At 41.4% G+C, this 19,870-nt stretch overlaps 1 pseudogene; it reads left to right on the forward strand.

Annotated features, from left to right (window-relative positions):
* Window positions 1-228: 228 nt before the first annotated feature.
* On the forward strand, window positions 229-10,608 carry LOC106834821 (NADH dehydrogenase [ubiquinone] 1 beta subcomplex subunit 5, mitochondrial-like; annotated as a pseudogene).
* The last annotated feature ends 9,262 nt before the right edge of the window (window positions 10,609-19,870 follow it).

A 19,870-nucleotide genomic window follows, 5' to 3' on the forward strand; every position in this document is an offset into this window, starting at 1 on the left:
ACGTGTCCTTCTTCATTCTTCTCTACAGACCAGTTTTCATGGATTCAACATTCACATGGCAAAGCCCTCCCTGTCTGCATTTCCCACATCTAAGGGACCAGCTCAGGCTGCACCTAGCATCTCAAGTTCAACTCCAAATCCAGAAGAGAGAATAGGTTTGGCCCAGTTGTTAGCCATGTGCATCCCCGGCCCAATTAACACCATAGGGGCAAGGTCACATACTCAAACATGGCTGCTGAGGGGCCATCCAGAAGTGTGTGTGTGTGTGTGTGTGTGTGTGTGTGTGAGAAATTCTCAAACAAAGGAGAGACATGGGCTAAAAGATACCCCTAAGTGTTTACCATATTGGGTGAGGAAGAAAGAAAGGAAGAGAGATAAAAGGGAGGTTAAGTATGTTAGGGAGAGGCTGGGAAGGGGCCCTTCAATCTAAGAGAGAGAAACAGATTCCAACAGCAAGTGGAAAAAGCTGAGGGAGGTAAAAACTCTCCCAGGGGCTAGCTGAGAAATCCCTCAGAAAAGAAGTCAAAATTCAATCCCCTAAGCACTTTTCTTGAATGAAGAGCGAGGGAAAGAGGTGGGTAGAGAAATAAGAAGGAAGGAAAGGGGTGGCCCTAGAGAAAAAAACAGTTGTCACTCAGGAAAGAGAGAGTACGATTAGATATCCCTTTAACCTCCCTCCCCCCAACCCATATAAAATACTGAAAGCCAGGACTTCTGGTTATTTTAGGCTGAAGGCCCACAGAGAACGTGTGTTTGTGTGTGTTCCCTGGCAATCGCTGGCAGCAACATTTCTCTCCAGAAAGGTCACTGAAACCGATTGGGGTCAGCCTTAATACTGTTTCCCCACAGAGATCAGAACACTGCGTTGAGGCCAGAACGCTGGCCTGAGGGTCGCCAGGTTCCCACATGGTTACCCTGATAAGGGCAGAGAGGGGATGGTGGCTGGGGGCTGAGTAGGGAGCAATTCCGAGAAGGGTAGGGGCGGGGGCAGGGAGCTGGGGTCCTGCAGGGGAGAAGGGTGTGATTTCCAAGGTCTTTCCCCTCTCCCCTGTGTGCTGGGAAGGGTCAGCAGCGGAAAGAATGTTCTGGCACAGGTGCTGGCTCGGGACACTGAAGGATGTGTTTGGAGAAAGCACCGGAAGGAAGTCAGGGAGGCAAGATAGCAGGGCCTCTGGAGTAACAGTTGGACAATTCTCGGAACACAGAAGCCGGGATCGATTTGGATCCAACTGTCCCTTTCTCCCTCCCTCTTTCTCTGTATCCCTACTTCATCACAGCGCTCCGGCCGCTGCGCGCGCATCTTCCACTGCTCCCCGGAGAGGAGAGATCATGTCTGTTCTGTTTACTAGAGAACATCCCGTGTAGTGCTGTGCATATAGGGATACTCAACACATTTCCATAACGAATAAGTGAACGGAACTTTGCAACTAGAAGAAAGGGCCCAAGACATAACAAAGGCATTGGTTGTCTTGTAACCAGAGAAGAAAGTAACGCTTACAGCCTTTCTGCTCTAGCCTTTGAAATGTTACTGATGGGTTTGTTTTGAGCCAGTAACGAGTGAGGAGGCAGGAAAAAGGTTTGGAACCACTGGACCAATTAGTAATCTCCCAAACTAATTCATAGGAGGGGAACTCGTTGTTTAAATGAAAATTTTACCTGGAAGCCTAAACAAATAAAAGAGAGTAAAAACAATAAAACAAAATCATCAGTTGCTGTCTGGCCGCATCTTCACTGAAGAGCTACTTTTAAAGGACACTCATCTGCTGCTCCAGGGTGACTGGTAAAGAAACGAGGCCCAGACGGATGTTAATTAAAATGACTGTGGTCACCATTTCATAATATATGTATGTCAAGTCATTACGCTGTCCACCTTAAGCTTACACAGTGTTGTACATCAATTATATCTCAATAAAACTGAAAAATAAATAAATTATTTAATTTTTTAAAAAAAGCACTGAGAATCAACAAGGCCACCTTCCGCTGTGCCACGTTGGTAAGTTGTCTCTCTCGGCTCCCTTACTCTCCGGGTTCTTCTATTGACAGTAGTGGCCACAGCGGCCATGAGTCTATTGCGTTGGGCTTTGGTCACTGCGGTGGCCTCTGTGTCTGGCCGCCTTGGCACTTGCCTGGGATTCGGGGGCTTTCTCACCTGTGGTTTTCCGAAGACTGTCACTCCTGTGTGACACAGTGGAGACCATGGGGAAAGACTTTATCATCTGTGGGGGACTGGAATTGGCCACCCCAAGATACATCTCTTTGGCATGAGGGTTATTTTGGGCTAGTTACTTTTAAGAATTGCAGACATGAGAGAAACTCTCAAAAGTAGAATTTAACCTTTCATTAAGAGACATTTACATTTGTAAAGGAAATCTCCATCTGTAAGGGTGTCTCCCTCTCTGTACCAGGAAGGAGGAGAATGACCTTATCTCTAGAAACTCTTATCACTGCAGAAGGCAAGGACTTAAATCTGCATAATAACCTGACTCATTTACTGTGCTTGTCTGGTAATCTCCCATAACTTACCCCCCCCCCCATCCCCAACATCCTCTTTTGTCTTTAGCTGAAGATGGTATTTAAGGTGAGAGCTTCTGCCATTTTGGTGAGTTACTCAGTTTTCCTGGGTCTCTCCCATGTATACATGTTATAAACCTTTGTTTAATTTTCTCCTGTTATTCTATCTCATGTGAATTTTTTTAAACATTTTTAAAATTTTTCCTTTTTCTCCCCAAAGCCCCCTGGTATATAGTTGTGGGTCCTTCTAGCTGTGGCATGTGGGTTGCCGCCTCAGCATGGCCTGATGAATGGTGTCATGTCCAAGCCCAGGATGCGAACTGGTGAAACCCTGGGCCGCCAAAGCAGAGTATGTGAACTTAACTGCTGGGCTATGGGGCTGGCACCCTCTCATGTGAATTTAATTTGATGTCCAGCCAGACGGACCCAGTGTGGGTAGAGGAAATGGCTTCCTCCCCTACAGTTTGGCAACAAGAGTGGGATAAAATTTCACTGGTTGGACGCTGCTCACTCCTGGACTGGTGCAGCTGAGAGATCCTGGACCCCTGATGAGAACTGGCAAGAGGTAAGAGTTCTTAACACATCAGTCTCCCGGATCTCTGCCTGCAGGGTGCAATGGAAACAAGAGTGGTGAATTTTTTTGCTTTTCTAAATTTAGATCAGCAGAAGAAAATTTTGGTGAGGCTAGCTTCTTGGACTCAGCGACTCTAGGATTTGGTAGAGTACTCATTGGTTGTAGATCCTTTTCCTCCCAGAGATAGTACTTTTCCTTGTCTCTGTCTTTTTTTGTTGTTTGTCATAAGACACAGGCATCTCTATAAGCCTGTTTTCTGGGCCTTTTGTCTTGTTCTATGTCTTGAGAGCTGTGGCTTTGTGACCTTTCTGGTCTCTGCCATCTGGAGGATGCATGTACCCGCACGCATCTTGGCAGCCAGTTAAGTAGACTGGGGTTCCGGGACACTCTCTTTGTCTGGCTGTGTTAGCTCTCAGAGGAGTTTGTCATAAGGGGGTCCCAATTGCTTTCATAAGGGGCCTTTGTCATTTCAACCTTCATTGCTTGACTTTCTTAGACTATTTTTGGGAATGAACTTTCTGGATCTCTTTTGGGGATGCTCCTTGTATCCATGGTTAAGCTTATTGGTTGAGTCGCTGTTAAGATCCTACTCGTCAATGTGGCCAGACGATAGATCATTTAAATTGGGAAAACTTCTAAATTGGGGAAAAAAATTTGCGAGGGCTCTCATCATAATTTTTATTGGTACCTATGAAAAGGCCAAATTAAAAAGGAAACACACACGCAAAAAAATAATGACTAGCTTTAAGACCCTGACTCCGGTTACAATTGAATTGCTGAAATGTAAAAGTCTAAGTGTTGCTAAGATTATAAAGGTTGAAGTGTTTGAACTGATTTTATATAAAGTTGTTGTATCAACTTTGCCTGAGTATGTTTTAAAATGTCTGGCTGGGAATACTTCCCTATCCAATATTATAAGACCAAGACCTATTGACAAAGTCCTGCCCATGGGTCCTGTCCCCATGCTGCAGCTCTTCACTGACCATGAGCCCTGTCCCCATGCTATTCTCTGAATAAAGGAGCACTTTGACCTTGAGAGCCCAAGAAATCTTTCTTTCAACTTCTTGGTTCACCAAGCCCACATCATTTCTTCTGGTGGCTCATACGGGGATCTTGCTTCACCAGCTTGTGAGCTGAAGTTCTAGGAAGTGCACTATTCTTCCTTGGGTCTTTCTCTTTTTCAAGGATGGATCTAAATTCACTTCTCCATCGGGGACCTTCTTGGACAGCTGTATGAATCCACATTTGCTGCCCATGGCTACTCAATGGGGCAAATCATGGCATTCAGCCTGAAGAGAACCAGTACCTTAAGCCTCAGAGTGATGAAGAATGAATTAATCCATTCCTTCCTAATCCTATCTCTAATATATAAATTTTACATGGGCACGGGTGGACCACTTAAGTCATTAGTATGGTTGCCAATCTCCAAGATTCCCGTGGCAGGTTTCTTTTCCTAAGGCTGGAGTGGTATCCCTCCCTATGGCTCCTGACCACACTCTGAACTGTGGGAAAGTCCCAACTGGGACTCCGGTTCAAGGAAAGTACCAAACTCTAACCTTTGGTTGAGTGTGGGAACCCCTTCTTGGGAGACTGGCTAAAGATTCTTCACTGTTTTTCTCTATTCTTCTTTTATCTCTGGGACCATTCACCAGTCACCTACTACTGCCAGGCATAATAGGGAAGATATACAAGGGATGCCATGCAGGGGGACGCCCCCATAACCCCTTGCTATAGGAACCCCACAGGAGGAATGATGACTAGGACACTGCCCTAGGTTCAGGGGGCACGTTCAAGGTAACAGACCCTTTTCTTTCTTGTCTCTTAAAGTTACAGTGGCCATTTTGAGCTCCTTTTGAACTTGGCAACTGAGAAACAAAGGAATCTTTAAAGTGTCAAAGGCCCCACCCCTGGGAGCCTCCACTCTGGTTTCAGGGCCTGATCACCCCGGCGACCCCAAGTGGGGTGCCCTCTCTTGGTGGCTGACTCATTCAGTATTTTAGGTGCTTACTGAGTCAGTTATGAGGATAGGAGACCTGTGATTCATTCTGTGAACTGTACTGCTGGTGTTGTGTGCCCCGGCACAGGAACTGTTGTGTAACCCTTATCTTGATAACCCCCAGGAAGAGGCCATGAGGGTGAGACCTGATCTTCTCTTTTCCTTTCTTTGTCTATTTCATTTGTCACCAAGTTGAGGTTAAATTCAGGCTGGACCAGAGCAGAACCTGGACCTTCTGTAAAATTGAAAGCTTGAAACTCTTTTGCCAGGGACTTAACTCTCAACCCAGACACTGGGAGCCCCAGCCCCCAGCCAGCTCCAGGCCTTTGCCTCCTGCTTCCCTGCCTCACCCTATGCTGGCTCAGGGACTAAGTGCCCGGGCTGAGCAGGACCCACAGTCAGGCTCTGCACCCTTTCTCTGGCCCGCTGTCAGTTAGACACTGGCTTTACTGCCGTGGGGAACTCCCCAAGCATCCCCGGAGACTCCCCCCTAGTGTGCATTTTAATTGGAAACACTCAATTGGATGGATTATGCCCCAGAAACTCCATCTTGGAGAAAACTTGAGGGGTTTCTCTGTGCCTTTATGATGTAGTTGGATAGGTGGGTCAACCTATACTGTCATTTGAGTTACAACCCAGTTTATGGGAAATTAAGAGCAACTGTCCTTAAAAAATCCTTGTAAGCCTGGAAAAGCAGCTCTAGAGGTGGTTGAGGGTCCACTCATTTCCCTTATCTCAAAGAGCTTGCAAACTCTCTGGGGACTGTCTAGCTCATCACTAATTCCTAAGACTGAAGGAAAAAAGAAAAAATGCCAAAAAAAAAAAAAAAAAAGGCCGTAAGCATGCCCTTGCCAAAAAAACCTAGCATCTTGAGTGTCTTCTCCACAAATATTAGTAAAAAGGCTCAAAACAAAATTTGGATTCATAACTAGGGAGCTTTGTATTACTGTACCTGATTCATGGCAGTAATTTTTTAAAACAATAGGTGTGGAGACTCTGCGTGTGTGTCTATATGTATGTTGGATGTGTGTGATGTTTTTACCTCTGGATGGTATGGCCAAAATTAAGAGCTCTGTTTAGTTGGCTAAAAGTAAGTGCTTATATAAATTCTAAATGTAACAGAAATTAACCCAATGTCTTTTAAGTTAACGTGATATAGATTAGTCTTTGTTTAAGGAAAGTTTGTTTGTTGGCTTGATTGAAAAGGCATGTCCTCAGAGTTCTTGGTATTTGAATATGATGCAGACATGCAGCCTGGGTTTACTAGTCAAATAAGCTCACGATGTCTGTTAGAAATTTGTCAGCAAAATAATAGCTTTAAATGATAGCTAATTTTGTCTAATGTCTCATAAAGTTTTTGTGGGTAATCAAAACATCATTACTGAGAACAAATGATTTAAATATAAATGAAATAAGAGTTTATAGGTAAATTTTTAGCAATAATTATAGTTTATGGCATGTGTATTTAAAATAACTTCCAAAATCTTTTGGGCAACTTGAAACTTTGAACTTTCGCTAGGTTAATTTAAATTAAAAAATTCATTGAGTATCTAGATCATTTTCAAATAAGATAAGATAGTAGACATTAATTATTAAACGTAAGTTTATCTACTTTGACTTCTTATTGCAGAAAGGCTAAAAGTGTTTGGGTCTATTACTGTGAAGTGGCGTGTTTCTAGAAATTATGAAAAGTGTTTAGAATGCTGATATAAAAGACAGTTCATAGTTGCTTACTTTTTAGTTTTTACTAGGGTCTGTAAGGGTTAAAATTCTAATTAATATATATAATTAAAGCTACTAAAAATTAATAAGGCAAATATCTTTGTATCTAAGGAAAGTAGAATGTATGTTTTCAGTAAAGAAGGTATAAAGAGTGAAATATTTTTGTTTGTTGGGTTGAGAAAGATAAATTTGTCCTAAAGTACTAGAAGAAAAAAAGGAAAGCATGGGACAAATTCTGAAGGTAAAAAGAAAGTCGTAGAAGTTTGTGAAGGAGAAATTCTGAAAGGAGTTTTATGCTGGTCAAGTTGACTAATATTAAAGTAAATGAGTTTTAATGATAAAAATAAGCTGGTGCAGAAATTAAAATTTGGTTTTCTCTCAAAGGATAATTTTCCTTAACTTTTAGTCTGCTCTCAGTAAAGAGATTATGCAAAGCATTTTCTTTAAGCAGTCTAGCAGAAGGGCAGGGATTTTAAGTTTTTTTTTTTAAAGATTGGTACCTGAGCTAACAACTGTTGCCAATCTTTATTTTTTTTTTTCTGCTTTATCTCCCCAAATCCCACCCAGTACATAGTTGTATATCTTATTTGCAGGTCCTTCTAGTTGTGGCATGTGGGACGCTGCCTCAATGTGGCCTGATGAGTGGTGCCATGTCCACGCCCAGGATCTGAACTGATGAAACCCTGGGCTGCCACAGTGGAGCGTGTTAACTTAACCACTTGGCCACAGGGCCGGCCCACGGGATTTTATGTTTCATCAAAATTAATTTCCTATATTGTTTATCAAGTCTTTAATCAGAAGTGCTAAGGTCTTACAGCTATTTAATCTTCTAGATTTCCCTAAAAATCTTTAATTGTCACTATAGTTAAATGGATAACTAAGCATTGTTTCAAAGGGACCTATCGTATCATGTGGATAAATGTTATTGACATAAGTGTTTAAAACAATTATAACACTCCAAAAGTTCTGATCTGTCCTGGTTATCAGGGATAACTCTGGTTTTTATTTTAAGGTGTTGTATGTCACAAAATTAACCAATTTTCTTTTTCACTTTCCATTTTTGAATCTTTTGTTGTTTACAGACAGTTATTGTTTTACTCTGATGCTTTTTGCTTTTGCAAATATGTCTTATCTTCAGAGAGATTCATGGAAAGGACTCTGACACTTACTCTGGAATGCAGGTTTCTGGTACTTTCAGATCATAAAACTGAACTGGTTAAACAGTTACAGAATTCTAATGGAGAAACTGATAACCCCATAGAACTGCTAAAGAAGATTAAGATAAAAAATCAACTACACAGGACCATTTGAACTGATGAAGATGATTATAATTTTTTATGACTTTTGTTTGAAATATTGTTGATTTTTTGATATTTTGTTTTCTCAGATTTACAGAAATCTTTTCCTCTTTTCTCTTATGCTAACTATGCCTTAAAACAATTTGGTGAAATTATACCTTTGTAAGTAGAACTGAAACACTTATCTTTTTCTCCCTACCTGATCCTTCCAGAATTTGGAAACTTAGTGGGTGAGTATGGCTATTTCATGCCAATATAGTTATTTGCAGAAGTTCAATAAGAATCTGTTCTCCTTATAACAAGACACAATTGGAAACATTAGTTACCTTACCAAGGCTTTGGAATGTCATATTTGAGAGAAATATACAGGCTCAGATATGACAATAATGCCTTTGAGGAATAAGGTTGACTTTCTGGAATAAAGCCACTTGGAAATATTGGCCTGGTATCTTGTTTACAGAGATTCCAGCAATCTTACCTGGTAAATAAGGAAGGTCACTTATCTGGCAGGTGCAAGGAACTTCAAAATATTTGGGGGGACCTCAAGAAGAGAGGAGTCTACCCAAATCTGTAGGTATTGCAGGCAAAGTCTGATGGCAAGTCCTTGGCTGGGCTTTTCTGGCCTCAAGAGGCTTTAAAGTTCAATCAGAGATTCCTCATAAAAAATTCCAGCGAAGCAGATTTAAAAGAGCCTATATGATTAATTGCTATTCTTGCTGCACTTATGTAAATAATTGGGCCAAGTTTACTGAAACTAAATTTATTTTACAGACTACTTAGTCTTAATTTGGCTTTCTTTGGTATAGAGAGAAAAATTATGTTTCAGTAAAATAACTATAGTACATTTGTGAATATTAGATCCTAGTTCTGTTAATTGTCTTTGAGGTTTTTTCTACCTGTGAACTGGACTGGATCCTGAATTCTTCTCCTGAAATATCTGGTTACAAATCTCCAAACTAGCATTTTCAATTTTTTTCCATCATTTTCATTCAGAATCATTGAAAACTGAACCTGCCCTTTTTCCACTGGCTTCTAAAATAGATTTAACTGGACTGATCTGTTACCAGGACTAAGAAATGTGTTCAGTGAGATGAAACAATCTACCACTCAGCTTCTGAACTATAAAACTTCTTAATGTTTCAAAGGACTGTGAAACTTAAAAGTTTCAAAGGGGGGACTGTGGGGACTGGAATCGACCACTCCATGATACATCTCTTTAGCACGAGGATTATGTGGGGCTGGTTACTTTTAAGAATTGCAGACGTGAGAGAAACTGTCAAAAGTAGAATTTAACTCTTTGTAAAGAGACATTTACATTTGTAAAGGAAATCTCCATCTGTAAAGGTGTCTCCTTCTCTGTACCAAGAAGAAGGGGGGATGATCTTATCTCTAGAAACTCTTATCACTGCAGAAGGCAAGGACTTAAATCTGCGTAATAACCTGACTCTTGTTTACTGTGCTTGTCTGGTAATCTCTCGTAACTGTCTCTCCCCACCCCCAACATCCTTTGTCTTTAACTGAGAATGGTATTTAAGGTGAGAGCTTCCACCATTTTGGCAAGTTACTCAGTTTTCCTGGCTCTCTCCCATATATGCATGTTCCAAACTCTGTTTAATTTTCTCCTGTTATTCTGTCTCATGTGAATTTAATCCTTTTCCTGGTCAGAAGGACCCAGCATGGGTAGAGGAAATGTAATCCTCCTCTACATATCAAACCTTCTGGATCTATGACAGGTATATTTTGAATTTAATGAAATTTTACATTTTGTCAACTGGGAATTCCAGTAGCAACTGGCAAGACTCTGGCGAATGTGTCATTGGTGAAGCTGAGTTGACAGAAATTCCAGAAGGCTATATCCTAGATCACTGTGAATATTTCAAGCATCCTATATCAAGATGTATTGCCCAAACTTTTTTTCTCTCCTTTTTCTCGCCCAACCCCCCCAGTACATAGTTGTATATTTTAGTTGTGAGTCCTTCTAGCTGTGGCACGTGGGATGCTGCCTCAGCATGGCCTGATGAGTGGTGCCATGTCTGTGCCCAGGATCCGAACCAGTGAAACCCTGGGCCGCTGAAGCAGAGTGCACGGACTTAACCACTTGGTCACGGGGCAAGCCCTGCTGAACTATTTTGATGGTCCTCAAATGAACTATGAAAAAACACTGGCTATCCTTCAAATTGAAGCTGAAAAGGCTGAATTATGGTTAAAGGAGCTGGAAGTACCAAAGATTCATGCATGCACGTGATAATGGTCCCTGGTATCAATATCCGACTATTGATAAGGTGCTTATTGATCATTTTCCATAAGCAACTCCTGACAGCTAATTCTTTATTTCTCCAAATACAAAGCATATTCTTCTTAGGGGAAAATAAATTAATATTCTGTATTTTAAAAACCTGAGGCCCAGAGAGGCTAAGTGACTTATTCAACCTCACACAGAGAAGAAAGGGGGCAACAACATTAAAAAGCACAGGAACTTGAGTGAAAACTAACAGAAAACTGGCCTGCAGGCGAAATTCTGCCTGCTGTCTGGTTTTTTTTTTTTTTTTTGAGGAAGATTAGCCCTGAGCTACCATCTGCTGCCAATCCTCCTCTTTTTGCTGAGGAAGACTGGCCCTGAGCTAACATCCATGCCCATCTTCCTCTACTTTATATGTGGGACGCCTACCACAGCATGGCCTGCCAAGTGGTGCCATGTCCACACCCGGGATCCAAACTGGCGAATCCTGGGCTGCCCGAGTGGAATGTATGAACTTAACTGCTGTGCCACTGGGCCAGCCCCTGCTGCCTGTTTTTATACAGCCTGAGAGCTAAGAATGCCTTTTACGTTTTTAAGTGGTTAAAAAAAATCAAAAGAAGAGTATTTTGTGATGGGTGAAAATGATATGAAATTCAAACGTCAGTGTCCATAAATAAAGTTTTATTGGTACACGGCCACGCCCACTCACTTACTGTTGCTCTCAAACTATGAAGGCAGAACTGAGGAATTAGAACACAAACTGTAAGTGGCCCAAAAGCCCAAAATATTTACTATCTGACCCTTGACATAAAAAGTTTGCTGACTCCAGGTCTGGAATTCTCAGCAGTTCTTAGGTTTTCAACTGCTTCGGAAGGCCTCAGATGCTGGGGTCTGGGTGGGTGGTGAGGGGAGAGAGGGCTGCAGATATTGGGGTCATTTGGTTAAAGGCCCACAAACCAAGGACAGGTTCAGGGCCAGATGTAGGCAGTACAGAAGAAAAGGCAGGCCCAACATAAGGTATTCTGTGGTGATTACGAAAAGAGGGACAACCTGATTTTCTGAGACTCCCTCCTGTTCTGTTCCGGGCACTGTAGGGGATTCTAAACAAGTTTCTAAGACGTTGCACAAGAGGCTCACAGTACTGTAAGAAGACTGACCAAGCATCGTAAATTATAAGAACATCTGGTAATTATGGCTGACAGTGTCAGCTTCTCACCAGGCCCTGCCCTTCCTCCTATTATATTAGCTGACACTTATTGAACAGTGTCTCTATGCTGGGCACTATGCTAGGTACCTTTCAAGCATTATTTCCTCTTTGGGAGAAACTTCAGTATTTTTATCACCATTTTGCAGATGAGGAAACCGAGGCTTAATGAGACTAACGTCACACTATGGTGACTGAACAAGAAAGTGGCAGAGTCAGCATTCAAACTCAGCTCAGCCTAATTTTATGGGGTATTTTTTTTTTATCTTTTAATATGCATATATATTTTTTAAATTTAACATACAAAAGGTTATTATTTCACATAGAGTCAAATCATTAGCTTTCCTCGTTTGTGATTTCCCCTAGTCTCTTTGTTCTGATAGTAGAGAGTCCTGCCTTCCAGGTACTTACTGATGTCTAACAAACCACTCCAAAACTTAACGGCTTGAAACAGCAATTGGTTATCACTTCTCATGGTTCTGTGGGTTGACCGGGCTTAGCTCAGTGGTGGTAGCTTCACGTCTTGCATGTGATAACATCATGGCTGAAGTGGGAGTCAGCTGAATGCTTAACTGGGCTGGATGTCTAGGACGGTTTCTGAACTCTCCCTTCTGGCACCTGGACTAAGATGGTTGGATAAGAAACAAAAAAAATCTATTTGTCATTTGAAAGAAACACATAAAAAATACCAAAATACGTAACGAGTGAAAGAAAAAGGATAGGAAATTACATATCTGGCAAGTATCAAAAGAAAGCTAGTATGGCTAAATTAATGTTATACAAATTAGATCTTTATGACAAAAAGCATTTCTCAAAATAAAGAGAGTCACTTTAAAGATGTAACACTGTAACAATTTTAACTCTAAATGCCTGTAATAACATAGCCTCAAAAACACAAAGAAAAAAATATTGACAAAACTACAAAGACGTAAAATCACCCATTAGTTGGTAACTTTAACATGCCATTTTCAGTAATGGATAGATCAAACAGACGACAAAAATAAGGAAAGATAAAGGATTTGAACAGAATTAGCAGGGTTTATCTGACATATACAGAATACTGCACCCCTCTGCTGCAGAAAACATTAGTAAACATCAATTGCATACTCAGCCACAGAGCAAGTTTCAACAAATATCAAATGATTGGTATAAGTAGCAGGCTGCATAGCTGCATGCAACAAACGTATCCATTGCATTGGACACAGTTGTTCAGGCCTTTCTTGAGACATGTTCTTCTCTTGTCCTCCAGGGCACACTCTTGACTTCCCTCCCACCTCACTGGCAGCTGCTTCTCAGTCTCCTTTGAGATTTCTCCTCATCGTCTTGACCTCTCAATATTGGAGTACCTTGGGCTCTGTCCTCAGAACTCTTCTCTCCCTTTTTAACACAAGCCTTGAGCAATTGCATCCATATTCATGACTTTAAATACCACTTACACACTGCTGACTTCCAAATTGAAGTCTCTAGCCCAAATTCTTCCCCTGGATTTCAGACTTCCAAATCCACCTGCCCAGTGAACATTTCCACTTGGAGGTCTAACAGGCATATCACACTTAACATACCCAAATCTGAATTCTTTTTTTTTTTTAAATTTTTATATTGAGTTAATGATAGTTTACAATCCTGTGAAATTTCAGTTCTATATTATTGTCTGTCAGTCGTGTTGTAGGTGCAACCCTTCACCCTTTGTGCCCACCCCCACCCCCCCCACCCCCTTTCCCCTGGTAGCCACTAATCTGTTCTCTTTGTCCACAGGTTTAAATTCCTCATATGAGTGGAGTCATACAGAGATTGTCCTTTTCTATCTGGCTTATTTCACTTAACATAATTCCCTCAGGGTCCATCCATGTTGTTGCAAATGGGACGATTTTGTTCTTTTTTACAGCTGAGTAGTATTCCATTGTATATATATACCACAGCTTCTTTATCCATTCATCTGTTGATGGGCACTTAGGTAGCTTCCATGTCTTGGCGATTGTAAATAATGCTGCAATAAACATTGGGGTGCATAGGACTTTTGGAATTTCTGACTTCAAGCTCTCTGGATAGATACCCCGTAGTGGAATAGCTGGATCTTATGGTAGTTCTATTTTTAATTTTTTGAGGAATCTCCATACTGTTTTCCATAGTGGCTGCACCAGTTTGCATTCCCACCAGCAGTGTATGAGGGTTCCTTTTTCTCCGCAACCTCTCCAACGTTTGTTACTATTTGTTTTAGTTATTTTTGTCATTCTAATGGGTGTAAGGTGATATCTTAGTGTAGTTTTGATTTGCATTTCCCTGATGATCAGCGATGATGAACATGTTTTCACGTGCCTATTGGCCATCCGTATATCTTCTTTGGAGAAATGTCTGTTCATGTATCCTGCCCATTTTTGGATAGGGTTGTTTAATTTTTTGTTGTTGAGTTGTGTGTGTTCTTTATATATTATGGATATTAAGCCTTTGTTGGATGTATTACTTGCAAATATTTTTTCCCAGTTAGTGGGTTGTTTTTTTGTTTCAATCCTGTTTTCCCTTGCCTTGAAGAAGCTCTTTAGTCTGACGAAGTCCCATTTGTTTATTCTTTGTATTGTTTCCCTTGTCTGAGAAGACATGGTGTCCGAAAAGATCCTTTTAATACTGATGTCAAAGAGTGTACTGCCTACGTTTTCTTCTAGAAGCCTTATGGTTTCAGGTCTCAGCTTTAGGTCTTTGATCCATTTTGAGTTTATTTTGGTAAATGGTGAAAAAGAATGGTCAATTTTCATTCTTTTACATGTGGCCTTCCAGTTTTCCCAGCACCATTTGTTGAAAAGACTTTCTTTTCTCCATTGTATGCCCTCAGCTCCTTTGTCAAAGATTAGCTGTCCATAGATGTGTGGTTTTATTTCTGGGCTTTCAATTCTGTTCCATTGATCTGTGCACCTGTTTTTGTACCAGTACATGCTGTTTTGATTACTGTAGCTTTGTAGTATGTTTTGAAGTCAGGGATTGTGATGCCTCCAGCTTTGTTCTTTTTTCTCAGGATTGCTTTAGCAATTCGGGGTCTTTTGTTGCCCCGTATGAATTTTAGGATTAAAGAATGTCATTGGGATTCTGATTGGGATGGCGTTGAATCTATAGATTGCTTTAGGTAGAATGGACATTTTTTTTTTTTATTAATGTTATGATAGATTACAACCTTGTGAGATTTCAGTTGTACATTATTGTTAGTCATGTTGTGGGTACACCTCTTCCCCCTTTGTGCCCTCCCCCCACCCCCCCTTTTCCCTGGTAACCACCGATCAGATCTCCTTGTCAATATACTAACTTCCACCTATGAGTGGAGTCATATAGAGTTCGTCTTTCTCTGACTGGCTTATTTTGCTTAACATAATACCCTCGAGGTCCATCCACGTTGCTGTGAATGGGCCAATTTTGTCTTTTTTTATGGCTGAGTAGTATTCCATTGTGTATATATACCATATCTTCTTTATCCAATCATCAGTTTCTGGGCAGGTAGGTTGGTTCCACGTCTTGGCTATTGTAAATAATGCTGCGATGAACATAGGGGTGCAAGGGACTCTTGGGATTTGTGATTTCAGGTTCTTAGGATAGATACCCAGTAATGGGATGGCTGGGTCATAGGGTATTTCTATTTTTAACTTTTTGAGAAATCTCTGTACTGTTTTCCATAGTGGCTGTACCAGTTTGCATTCCCACCAACAGTGTATGAGGGTTTTTCTCCACAACCTCTCCAACATTTGTTGCTCTTGGTTTTGGATGTTTTTGCCAATCTAACAGGTGAAAGGTGATATCTTAGTGTAGTTTTGATTTGCATTTTCCTGATGATTAGCGATGATGAACATCTTTTCATGTGTCTATTGGCCATATTTATATCTTCTTTTGAGAAATGTCTGTTCATGTCCTCTGCCCATTTTTTGATTGGGTTGTTTGTTTTTTTGTTGTTAAGCCGTGTGAGTTCTTTGTATATTATGGAGATTAACCCTTTGTCGGATAAGTGGCTTGTAAATATTTTTTCCCAATTAGTGAGCTGTTTTTTTTGTTTCAATCCTGTTTTCCCTTGCCTTGAAGAAGCTCTTTAGTCTGATGAAGTCCCATTTGTTTATTCTTTCTGTTTCCCTCAACTGAGGAGTTATAGTGTCCGAAAAGATTCTTTTGAAACTGATGTCAAAGAGTGTACTGCCTATATTCTCTTCTAGAAGACTTATTGTTTCAGGCCTAATCTTTAGGTCTTTGATCCATTTTGAGTTTATTTTGGTGTGTGGTGAAAAAGAATGGTCAATTTTCAATCTTTTGCGTGTGGCTGTCCAGTTTTCCCAGCACCATTTGTTGAAGAGACTTTCTTTTCTCCAATGTAGGCCCTCTGCTCCTTTGTCGAAGATTAGCTGTCCATAGATGTGTGGTTCTATCTCTGGGCTTTCAATTCTGTTCCATTGATCTGTGGACCTGTTTTTGTACCAGTACCATGCTGTTTTGATCACTGTAGCTTTGTAGTATGTTTTGAAATCGGGAATTGTGATTCCGCCAGCTTTGTTTTTCTTGCTCAGGATTGCTTTAGCAATTCGCGGTCTTTTGTTGCCCCATATGAATTTTAGGATTCTTTGTTCAATTTCTGTGAAGAATGTTCTTGGGATTCTGATTGGGATAGCATTGAATCTGTAGATTGCTTTAGGTAGTATGGACACTTTAACTATTTTTATTCTTCCAATCCATGTGCATGGAATGTCTTTCCATCTCTTTATGTCGTCATCCATTTCTTTCAGAAAAGCCTTGTAATTTTCATTGTATAGGTCTTTCACTTCCTTAGTTAAATTCACCCCAAGGTATTTTATTCTTTTTGTTGCGATTGTGAATGGTATTGTGTTCTTGTGTTCTTTTTCTGTTAGTTCGTTATTAGAGTATAGAAATGCTACTGATTTATGTAAATTGATTTTATACCCTGCAACTTTGCTGTAGTTGTTGATTACTTCTAAAAGTTTTCCAATGGATCCTTTGGGGTTTTCTATATATAAGATCATGTTGTCTGCAAACAATGAGAGTTTCACTTCTTCACTCCCTATTTGGATTCCTTTTATTCCTTTTTCTTGCCTGATTGCTCTGGCCAGGACCTCCAGAACTATGTTAAATGAGAGTGGTGATAGAGGGCATCCTTGTCTTGTTCCTGTTCTCAGGGGGATGGTGCTCAGTTTTGCCCATTGAGAATGATGTTGGCTGTGGGTTTGTCATATATGGCCTTTATTATGTTCAAGTAGTTCCCTTATATCCCTTATGGGGTATTTCTTAAGCAGCACACTGTATTGCCAGGGGCGGAAGCTGGATATATCCTAGTCCATGTAACATCCTTGAGAATGATACAGTGATTCATTCAGGGTCCCAGCGAGAAAAGGAAACCACTCTGAGTACTTGAAACAAAGGGAGTTAAATGCAGAGCACTGGTGATGGAGAAGCTGAGAATGAGGCAATGAGACAGCCGGAAATGAGCAAGAGCAGGAAGCTACCAGCTCTCCTGAGCTGGAAGGGTGTCTTAGTCTGTTCAGGCTATAACCAAATACCTCAGACGGCATGGCTTAAACAACAGAAAGTTATTTCTCACGGTTCTGGAGGCTGGGAAGTCCAAGATCAAGGTGTCAGCATGGTTGGTTTCATTGTGAGGCCTCTTCTCTTGGCTTGTAGGTGGCTGCCATCACACTGTGCTCACATGACCTCTTCTTTGCCTGTGAAAGGAGAGAGAGTGAGCTCTCTGGTGTCTCTTCTTATAAGGGTACTAAGCCTATTGGGTCAGGTCTCCATCCTGAAGACCTCATTTCATCTTTACTTGGTTTGGTTTGGTGAGGAAGATTGGCCCCGAGCTAACACTGTTGCCAATCTTCCTCTTTTTGCTTGAGGAAGATTGTCCCCGAGCTAACATCTGTGCCAATCTTCCTCTATTTTTTTTTGTATGTGGGACGCCGCTGCAGCATGGCATGATGAGCGGTGTGTAGGTCCACACCCATGAACCTCGGACTGCTGAAGCGGAATGCACGAACTTAAGCACTATGCCGCTGGGCTGGCCCCCATTTAATCTTCATTACCTCCATAAAGGCTCTGTCTCCAAATGCAGTCACATTGAGGGGTAGGGCTCCAACATGTGAACATGGCGGGAAGGGGCACAAACATTCAGTCCATAACGAAGGGTAAAGGAGGGAGATGCTGTTACAGAGCCCAGGAAAGGGGGTCAATTGGTTTAAGTCAGAGCTGTGGTGGGCCTGTCCAGCAGGAGCTTGAGGCACAGAAAAGATGCAGCAGCTGCTGAAGATGCTGCCCAGGCAGAAAGAGAAGGGAGAAAATACTCTGGCCTTTCCCTTTCTCCCGCCTTCTAATCTCCTGTCTTCCTTTGCCAAAGCCCGAGCAGGAAGCCTGCTGACTTGGGAAGTTCTGGAAAATGCAGTCTCGAGGAGCCAGTCCCACTTTGACACAGAGCAAAAGAGGAGGAACATAGATCTGGGGTCTTGGACTGGCCCAAGAGCTTCAGAGAAGTTCCTCTGCTCTCTGCTTGACACACATAGCTTAGGTTGCCATTACTCGAGGGCTGTGATGAGTTTCCTACCAAGAACTCACAGTGACTTAAACTATAAATTCAACATATATATATATATATATAATGAAAACATTTCTAAAATAGGTTATTTTTTTCAAGGTACCAGAAGGCATATATAGTCTGATCCCATTTGTGTGTGTTACAGTAATTGACACTAGCTGTTGTAATAACAACCCCAAAGTCTCCATAGCCTGATAGAACAGCAGACTATTTTTCACCAGCATCACAGTCTGACATGGGTTGGAGGTTCTCCCAAGTGGTTCCCTTGCAAATGGTGACTCAGGGGTCTAGGATCGTTCCATCATGTGGCTGTGCTGTCTCAGAGTCCTTCATTCCCATGCAAACAGAGAGAGTCAGAAAAACAGTAGAAGGACTGTGCATGTTCCTGTAGGGGATCCTTCTGGAAGTGATATATACCACTTCTGCCCGCCTTCCACTAGCCAGAGCTCAGCCACAGAGTTCCAAGTTAATTGCAAGAGGGGCTGGGAAATGTAGTCTTTCTGCAGGACCAGGAAGAAGAAAAAGGGTTGGTAAGCACTGAGCCACTGTGTTCCAAAATAAGCAAACATATGCTGGTGTATGTGCATAAAAATGTTTCTGGAAAGATACATAAGCAGGAGAACCAGCTACATAATTTGGGGGCCTAGTGCAAAGTGAAAATGCTAGTTCTCTTGTTCAAAAATTATTAAGAATTTCAGGATGGCCGTGGCAGCGCATTAAATCAAGTGCAGAGTCCTTCTGAGCGTGGGGGCTGATGACGGCAGAGGGTGTACACCCATGAAGCTGGCCCTGATAAGAAGCTCTAACATAATTACTTCTGTGGAGTGGAACTGGGAGTTGAGGAAGGGAGGGACAATTTACTTATCATATTACACTCTGATAGACATTTTTTTTTGCCAGGTGTATATATTACTGCAATAATTAAAAAATATTTCACTCATAATGGATTTGAGCCAAGATATACACAAGCACCTTATAAAGAGGTAGAATGCCTTCCAGGTTAGCAGAGCCTGACACAGAAGCCTGATTGAAGCCATTGATCTATCTCAAGAAAGAATGTGTCTGGGGCCGTCGCGGTGACGCAGCAGTTAAGCGTGCACATTCCGCTTCGGCGGCCCGGGGTTCACAGGTTCGGATCCCGGGTGTGGACATGGCACAACTCATCAAGCCATGCTGTGGTAGGTGTCCCACATATAAAGTAGAGGAAGATGGGCAAGGATGTTAGCTCAGGGCCAGTCTTCCTCAGCAAAAAGAGGAGGATTGGCAGCAGATGTTAGCCCAGGGCTGATCTTCCTCAAAAAAAAAAAAAAAAAATAGGGACAGTTGCCATCTAAGCTCTGTCAGGCAAGGGTGAGCTGATACATTGAGAGAGACCTACATATCTGCATCTCTCTTTCTCTCTCTCTCTCTATACACCAGATTATATGTGTGCCTATAATTTTATGTATCATATTGTATAGACAGAGCATTTTATTAGTATATAATTATTTTACAAGTTTAAAGTTATGGCATTTACTTCTCAATTGATGAGGAAATATAGATCATTTTGATAAATAGAAAAAAATTGAGATTATTGCAATCTATTGTGGTTTTCAGCCTCAATTCAGAGTTAGCATTTTTGTTTTGTTTACATGTCTTGGTCAGGATGAGTTAGGTTATGCGGCCACAACAAATGGTCCCAACATTTCAGTGGCATGTAACAAAGGTTTATTTCTCACTCAGTCTCTGTGCCCAGCAAGGGGCAGGCTCTGCTACACGTTGCCT

The sequence above is a fragment of the Equus asinus genome, chromosome 7, assembly GCF_041296235.1.
Source record: "Equus asinus isolate D_3611 breed Donkey chromosome 7, EquAss-T2T_v2, whole genome shotgun sequence".
NCBI lineage: Eukaryota > Metazoa > Chordata > Mammalia > Perissodactyla > Equidae > Equus > Equus asinus.